An 8,996-nucleotide genomic window follows, 5' to 3' on the forward strand; every position below is an offset into this window, starting at 1 on the left:
CCCCCGCATCCCACCATTTTGCCCCGTTTGGAAAAACGATTCAAGGTTTAGAAACGTTCCTATAGTGGGAACATCCCCCACCACAACCACAAATTACAATTGTGACGGGCACCGCTGCATGTACCGCACGGCCATCTGAGTGCCACATGATTCAGGTCCATGGGGTGATAACTGTTCTTGCTGATCGCAATCATGATGGCCGGTGCCACCGTACAGATTCGGTATTGAAAACCATACCAGCGTTAATGTTCTTCACTGGAGTTGTAGTCCCTAAGTATGTAATGTTGGAAATGTTGTTGTAATGTTGTAATGCATATTGGAAAATAACTGACCCATCACCACGATACACATTGTGTTCAAACAGCGACAGGAACGGACCAAAAGGAGCCACATACAACTAGTGGGCGTCATGCAACATCAATCGCCTTTTGTATTTATACAAGAGACGTGTGCAGATACGATTCAAAAACTGCAAACATGCACGGCAAACTGAGAAGCACAAGGCTCATTGCGTGATATGAAAAAAACACAGGCATTCGTTGAGTGCACAGTAACGTCAAGTGCGCGACATTCGGGGAACGAACAGAAACGCAGCCACGCCCGCTCGAGCCGTTTCAGAGGTCAGGATGAGCACTACTGGGACTCCACAGCCGGAGCTGACGCGCGTGCGGCCCAGGAGCGTAACCGAGGTATTTTTCGGCACCGCGCCAAGGCCGTCGGCCAAGACGCGTCATGGCAGGTAAAAGGTCGGCGATCACGATACAATACATGCCGCGGGTCGTGGTCTGGAGAGCCGCGATCTCCTGCCTGCCCCCTGTCCTCCGGGTTATCTTGGTTCGGTGGCTCCCGTCCCCACGCTCCGTGTCAGCCGTCCTTAGGCGTGACCTTCCGGAAATACACCGCCGACTGCCGCGGACGCAGCTTCACTTCTTGCGTGACGTCATATGCCACGGGCCTAACCTGGCCACCTGCGTGGCGTCAGGCGCCGCCCACCCGCCGAGTTGGATGAGAAGGGGGGGGGGGGGGGGGCGGGCCAGGCCCGCCGCTCAAGCGCTCCCAGCGCCGCCGATTCCAGTGTCCTAGAATTGCCGACTTTGAATGTAAAGCAACACCCTATGAGGAGGAATTTTTCACTCCTTTTCCCCATATTTTACGTGAATTTTTCACTCCCGCATGCCACTGTCTAACCGCACACGCCAAACCCGTATTTCCCTTTCTGAGGTTTTCAGATGTCATCCAAAACCGAGCTCACTTGAAACCACCAAGCATAAACGAGGCTCCACAGAACCTGGACACCATGGCTATGTCCTGCCTCACCTACATCTGAATCATGTCTATGCATGTACGGAGAGGGCACCAGGTACCTCCAAGCCCAAGAATCCCACGGACTCCGCCGCTTGCACGCATTAAGTTTGGTTTGTTTACAAAATGCATCACAATCTGCAGCTGGTGCCAAATGTAAGGTTTTCACGCATCCTTTTTTTTTTGGTTCCACCACATCACGAAAGCAGAGCCTGGTGCAAACACCAACAGGGCCTGGTAGAGAATTTAAACTCCACGTATTTCTTTTTCCCGAGGAAACTTGACCACTAAATTGCATCACTCCAGAAAAGCAGGAGTGAAAAGTTCAATAAATGTCTTCTAAATTAAATTTACAAGACGAATGTCACATTTCAGCACACATGTTAACAAATTTTAAGTCAAATAAGCTGATTACAAAATTTTGCGAGAAAAGTACCAGTCTTTATAGTTATTTAGCTACTTTTGTTTTTCTTGGTATCACACAAGTGTATACCCACTTTATGCTTCCTTCCTTTTCGATTGCCTTTAGAGGGTACCATCTGCTGCTAAAAATGTTGACCAATTTCTCTGCAAGATGCTCCAACTGCAAACCTGTACGTATTTCATACATAAATTGGATTAATTTCGCCAGCCGCCCAAAACATGTTTGACATGCACCCAAGTGTGAACAATTCACAGGGAATGAAGGAGACAATTTGAAGCACGGAACGCATTTTTTACCGCCATTTTTTTTTGCCCTGTTAAACCCTTGGTTAACCGTTGTCTTGGTTCATGGCGGTACTCAATAATGATAAATCTGGGCCTTTCGAGTGTCCAACTCACCCAGATACCTGGCGAGGCTATCCTAATGCCTGCCATACAGAGCTTTGGGACAGGCCTGACGCGGCTAAAACAGAAGTGTTTGATGGCGAAATTCTGCCATCTGGGGGGGGGGGGGGGTTATCATGCACACCTCTTACTTGTTTCGCATTTTAATCTCGCAGGTTGGTGGCCATGATTGATATTGATATTTGGGGAGTGCGTGTTTTATGCTTGTTGAATTTTCTGTTATTTTGTTATTGAATTCCTTTGCTTTGTTTTGCTCCACGTGTTGTGAAAGGGAAGTGAAAGATGCAGCATCAAATTATTGGTGTTAATAATTGTTTATTGCCCATAATACCGTCATTAAATTACTATGCTTAACACGCGTCCGGCTGGCCGGCTAGATACCCTTCGCTCGAGTGAGGGGGGGGGGGGAGAGGGTCAATTTGGCTCCCCTGAGATTTCGGGAACTAAGAAAGCTAGATACACCAAATTCACAGGGTGTCTTGACCTATACGTGAACTCACTCAGGTTAAGGTTTCAGCTTCCTAGGTCATGACCTCAGGTCAAATAGATCAAATAGGTTAAATTACAGGTTGGATTCCAAAGCGCCCCCAGAACCTAGGCAACTGTCTTAAGCAAAAGGTTACAAACCCATTTGAGGCCATTGGCCTTGTTTGACGTTTTGAAGGTCATGGTAACCAAAAGGACACAAGACTGCTCTGAGTTTTGCATTTGAATAAGCGACAAAAATCACGCTAGGCAGCATGTTCCTAAAACAAAAAGTTCGACCCAGGTCATCTTAAGTCAATGACCTGTTCTGACCACTAAGAAGTCAACTGAAGATCCATAATGCGGTTCCTGCTGTCAATAAATTCGAAATGAGCACCAGAAACTATCCCATACAGCAAGCCCTAGAGTAATAAATCAGGTTGGTTTTTACCTTGGTGTGACCTTCATACCTGACCTTAGGTCAACATAATTTGCTCATTCAATATTTGTGGTGCCCAAGAAAGCATTTCAGAGATGTATGTCTTCGTCAAACACTCCGTGGTTGTATCAGATTGAACGATTCCCTATAAATTGCCTTCGCTAAAACCGTGGCCTGACTTTGACCTGTCATAGGTCAGCGACCTTACAAGGTACATCTAAAAATGTTATGTCAAAAGATCCGCTATGCAATCTTCTACAGCTATGCAAAATTTGGCATGGCTACACAGCGCCGTTCAGAAACCATTCGCGAAAAACCCTCGGGTGGGGTCGGGGGTAAATTTGACCCCCACCCCAGCGCGTGTTAATGTGTTCTGTTTCACTCTACTGGCCTAAGATGTTGAAAAACAAAATACATTTGTAGGTCCTGATATTGCATCCATGCCAACTTAAAATAGATGTCCTTGTTTGCTGAAGCATCAGTCACGAGCTCACAACTTCCATCTTTTGTGAATTGATATTTTCACTCCCCCACGGTCTTTTTGCGATGCAATTTTTAACTCCCACCCCATTTCCAAGGCGATTCTAGCTCCCTGGCCGATACAGGACGGCACAAGCGGCGGCCGTGCGCTTCACCTGATGGTCCTCAAGCTGATGGTTCTCAGGCCGGCTCTCCGGGCGCCACATGCGGTCCGGCCGCGCCCGCAGCCTGCAGAGCCGGCACCTGGCTCGGCTCGCTTCGGGCATCCATCAGCCTCGGCATTCCACAGGGACTTACACCATTTGTCAGCGCACTGTGGGCCGGTGCCTCGGGCCACATGGGGCTAGGTCCAGTCGGAGATTTTCGTGGAAAACCGCGTGAGCGCGTGACGCAAAGAGAAAATGAAAATGCGCGCCACAACCAAACGCGCAAGGGCCTGTCTGTCAAAACGGCCATCAGTGACTCGCAAAAACATAAACTAATGCGTTTACACCAAGAAATCCATCATAACAGCCGTTTAAATCCCAACCAATAAATGAAAGCACAATACCTTCTACAACATATCGAGCAGGTAGAAAGATGAGGCCATATTTGGGCAATACAAAAGCTTGCACGATTGGTTGTGGAAGGAAAACACAGGTCCAATGTCCTTCAAGCAGCTATTCACTTGATTGGCAGAGGACGCTGAACTAATTCTAAAAATATTTAGCACAGTAGTTAATCGCACATCAGCAGCAAGAAACGTCGGGAATTCTGTAACAGCATTCCCTTACGTGCGACCACAAACAGCCGACTCGTGCGGGCTGATTTTCTCACAGGGCGTTGGCGAAGAATGCCATGCGAGAAGTGCTGGGGAACTTGCTGGACTTCCACGTGAATCGCCCATACAATGGTCAAAAGATGCTGACACGTCTGTCAAAACTGTGATATCGCATCTCGACAGGGCGACGTTGAAGAAAATTACGCCATCGAAACGAGCACCCTTTAAAACCCGGAATTTGCGTGCTAGTGAAGTTATTTCAAACACAAACAAATATCAGTAAAGTTGGCACAACCAGAATGTTGGCAGTCATCTCTATGTGATAAGCCTTCATACAAGGCAGTATCACAATGGAAGTGAAGGCCCAAAGCAATTCGAGCGCTATGGGAATGTAACGCAACTGGCATAAAGAATTGGGAACAAATTACACTGTTGAAGACTTCTCGTCCGAAATACGGCTAGAAGCGCTGGAATACATCAGGATATCACCAGGGCGGTACAAATGCGAAGAGCTTGCAAAACCACCTGATGTTAGATCAAAGTGGTGAAGGTGACATGCCAGATCATGCAAATAAAAAGAAAGAAATGGAAAAAGCGATCGAGGAAAATTGAGCGTCGGGCGGGCGGCGCGCGTTGGCGCGTGCTGGCCGCTCGCGGGGCGCAGCAACGCGCCCGGGATGAGCGACCAGACTGCGATTGCGACAATGAGTAGACTTGCATCGCAGTAAGCAAAGTTGCCTGAATTATGAAGCCTGAGACATGACGATAATTTGGAACAACAGAAGGAAAATAGCGCGACCCACCAATCGGTCAGGCACTTGCTATTTGAGCGAGCTGCGCAACATAGGTTCAAAAACAGCCATCTACACCACGCATTATGCCAAACTGAAGCTGCCATGTCCGGGCACAGCGGGAGTTGCCTGCTGCCGGGTCAGGTGGCCACTGCATCACTGCGATCAGGCGGCGCACTGCGGCCACGCCCACCGCCCGTGTCGCGTCACGCTCCCCCAGCCCGGCCGAAGCGTGCACGCCCCGGACGGCGGACCCGGCCACCGCGCACGCCCGGCCCGACAGTACGCACGGCGGCCGGCCGGCGCATCCGCTCCTTACACGTGGACGACGCGATCGAGACGATGGACGGCCGGCGGCCCTCACGCCGCACCGGCGTGATGGGCAGCGAGAACCGGCGCACGCCCGAGCGCCGGTTGAACTTGGAGGCGAACTGAATCTGCGGACAGACAGCGGCATGGGTCAGTCCGCCGGCGGCGCGCTGCCGCTGCCGGTGCCGCCATGGCCAGCCGACGGACCTGGCCCTCTCCCTGGCCGCACCCTCTCCCTCCCCGCCGCCGCCGGTCACCCGTCGTGAAGCCCGCCCACGCGCGCAACTCCGCTACAACGCCGACTTTGAGAGTAAATTCGGCCGCGGCTCGCTCCCCGGCGTGCATGCGTGAGTGATCCAGCGCAGCCGCTCGCGGCACGTGCCACCGAGCCGAGATGAGCGGCAGAGGCTGTCCGAATTTGGCCGCGGCGCGCCGCCCGACGAGCATACGCGAGTGGTCGAGCGCCAGCCGCGCCGCCGCGGTCGAGATGACCGGCAGCGGCCATCACCCCCGAGAGGGGCCGACCCAGCCACCTGATGCAGATGAGCGGTGACGTATCGGAGCGCCGACACGCCGGCACGCGCCATCAACCGATGCGATCGATCACGCCCGCAGCTATTAGCGCCGGCGGCTATCTGTGACGGCAGATGTATGTAGGAACAGCGGGCGGCAGGCCGATAGTGGCTGTACCGACACTCTGTGCTGGCAGTCACCAGAGACTACATGTCATGGCAACAGCCTTTTACGGCGTGAATCATTCGTTCTGCGCGTCACCAGAGGCTACATGTGGTGGCACCTGTCCGCGGCAGGGGCTCCCCGCACGGGAACAGTCATCCGTGATAGCAGCCACTTGCGGCGGCCAAAAGCTATCCGCGGTGGCGGCGGTTATCAGCCGTGACAGCATTCGTCTGTCAGCAGCTATGTGTGGCAGCTCCAGCCATTTGTGCCGACAACTAGACTGCCTGGGACGGTAACTTTCCCCATGAGGCAGCGGACTTGTACGTGGTGGCAGCAGCTACTGATATGAAACGTTCTGCTGACAGCAAGATTTGCGCCGAAAAACTTGAGGTGAAAGCTATTTGTGGTAGTAAGTCCCTATTAGCAGCTATTTCTGTTAGCACACGCTAACTGGGAAGGACGCGCAGATGCCGGGACCGTCTGTCCAGAGGAATCAACTAGCAGTGCCGGTCGCTGGATAGGCGGCCGCTCTACCCCGACACAAAACTTTCTAGGTGCACACATACAGCCATCAGGGCTGTATGTGTGCACCTAGATGGGCTGGCACCACTTTCCAGGTGCCAGCCCATTACCTGATGAAGCCGAGCAAACAGCGCTAATTGGCCGAGTATGACTGCAATGCGCCGAGCATTCAGGCTGAGAACGCCTCAAAAGGCCAGCAGCAAACGCAGAACCTAGCGCGGCAGCAAACAGGACCAGTTTGGGCGCGTGACGCGGCGCAGTGGCGTGAGTAGCAGGGGTTCGCCTCGCACGGTCGTCTGCACTCCGGGGCCCGGCCACACCCACAGCGCCCGCTTCCAGACGCGACCTCCGCCCCCCCCCCCCCCCCCCCCCACTGGCCTCACTGGCCTCTTCCGCCCGCGATGTGATGCGACGCTAGCGAGCCAGCCTCGTCACCGCCCGGGGCTGGGCCAACAACGCGGCGCCAGCGGTAAGGGCAACACATCATCCGCTGACAGGTCCGTGAAGCCCGCTCGCCCCCGCGCCCACCCCCACCGCTGACGCCCGCGCCCGGGGCTGCGCCAGCAGCGCGGCGTCAGCAGTGACAACACATCATTCGCGGACAGGTTCCCTGAAGCCCGCTCGCCCCCGCGCCCAACCCCGGCGGACAGGTCCCTAAAGCCCGCTCGCCCCCGCGCCCACCCCCGCCACTAACACCCGCGCCCGGCTGGTCGATGCCGCCCAGTCCCCGCCACCTGAGACTCCCAGCAACGTTAACCAAACGGCCGCCGGTCGGGTCGATCCGTGCGCCGGGTCGGCGAAGCTCCCACTCGCCGTCGCACCCGAACCGCCGAGCGACGCCGCCGCCAGCAGGAACCCGCGCCGCTGCCAGGTCCGGTGGCGCGTGACACAGGCCCGGCTCAGCGAGGACCGACGACGTCGCAATGAATCCGGGTCACAGGCACCTAGCGCTCCATTTGCCGCAGGCGCCGCTGCAGTTGGGAAACCTCGGGCCCGCGGTCGGGTGAAGGCCGTCCCGTAATGACGGGATGTCGCAAGCTATTGGTCCAAAAGGCGTGCCTGCATTCTGACGCCTGAAGCGAGGCGCACCGACTTGCCAGTAGTGGGTTTAGCTCACGCCGCTCCAGCTCGCACAGTGGACGTGTGGATCGATACGGGATCGGGCCGTCTTAACAATGGCAAACATGGCTTGGCGATGGGTCCCAAATGTGCCTCCGCCTATTGGTCACTTCATTACTCGCAAATGACTAGCATTTGGGGCGTCTGGTTTACCGCACAAGACATGAGGTCGCACATGCTGTAGAAAGAAAATCCAGAGCACAATTTTTACGTCCTCGTCTTTCCTTTCAGCCATTTGTGCAGCGTCCGGCGCCTAATGCCAGTGCGGCAGTCAGCTGGCCGGCCCGACCCCGACCCAGGCCCGACCCCAGGCGGCGCACCGGAACAGGTCATTGGCGTCGGCGGCGTCTGTCCGTCAGCGGCGACGCCGGCCGCCGCCGGTCGCGGCAGCCACTGACCTTGCCGTCCGGGTTGTCCGGGTTGTGCTGGTCGTTCAGGCCATTCTCCACACCCTCGTCGTCCGACATGGCCCCGCTGTTGTGCGGCAAAGGCGGCGTCAGCGCGCGCCCACAGCCTACACACGCATCGATTCGGCCGCCGCCGTCGCCGCCGCGCCGACACCGGGGCAGGGCCCGGCGACTCGCTGGCGCCGCGAGCGACCGACTGCGGGCGGCCCGCCGCGCCGCCCCACCAACTGGGTCCGAGCCAGCACCGCCGGCCGACGCTGCGTGCCACGCGGCCGAGGCCTCACGCAGCCACCCGCGCCTGCCGCTGACGCCCGGCAAGTCAGCAAGCCTGCCGGACCAGCGGCCAGGTGCGAGCGCCTTTCTGTGTTTGGCCACAGGTCAGGACACCGCGCGACGAGCTGTGCTTGAGTCGATGTTAGGCCGTATGACATGGTACCCTCTGGGAGATGCGTGGGCTACATCATTTCAACCACGTACGGGTCACAGCTGACATAGCTTTTCCATCCCACTGGCACCACCATGTACACTGCCTGACCCCTGTCACGGTCAACCGCCTGACCCGGCCACGTCAAACATCACGGTCGCGACCTGTCCCGACCCCGCCGCAGGGTGTAGTGTGCCACCTGGTCCGATCGTGAATAAGTAACTGGAGCTTTCGGGCGCTTTGACTACGCAGTCATCTAGCGCCTACTGATCCGATCCTGGCGCAGGTCGCCGTATACCACCTGAACCGGCCCAACCGGCCCTGTCGGGTCACCGCATACGACCTGACCCGACCCCGACCCAGTCACAGCACACCACCTGCCATAGCCTCCACGCAGGTCACAGTACACTACACGACCGGAGACTGACACCGGTTACAGCAGACCCGCTGACCCGACCCCGACGCAGGTCAC

The 8,996-nt window shown here is 55.8% G+C and overlaps 1 pseudogene; it reads right to left on the minus strand.

Moving 5' to 3' along the window:
• LOC119111778 (adenosylhomocysteinase-like 1) overlaps positions 1–8,170 on the minus strand; it is a 74,387-nt pseudogene extending 66,217 nt beyond the window's left edge.
• Positions 8,171–8,996: the final 826 nt, after the last annotated feature.

Source organism: Pollicipes pollicipes, unplaced genomic scaffold (genome assembly GCF_011947565.3).
Source record: "Pollicipes pollicipes isolate AB1234 unplaced genomic scaffold, Ppol_2.1 Scaffold_7261;HRSCAF=8764_pilon_pilon_pilon, whole genome shotgun sequence".
NCBI lineage: Eukaryota > Metazoa > Arthropoda > Thecostraca > Pollicipedomorpha > Pollicipedidae > Pollicipes > Pollicipes pollicipes.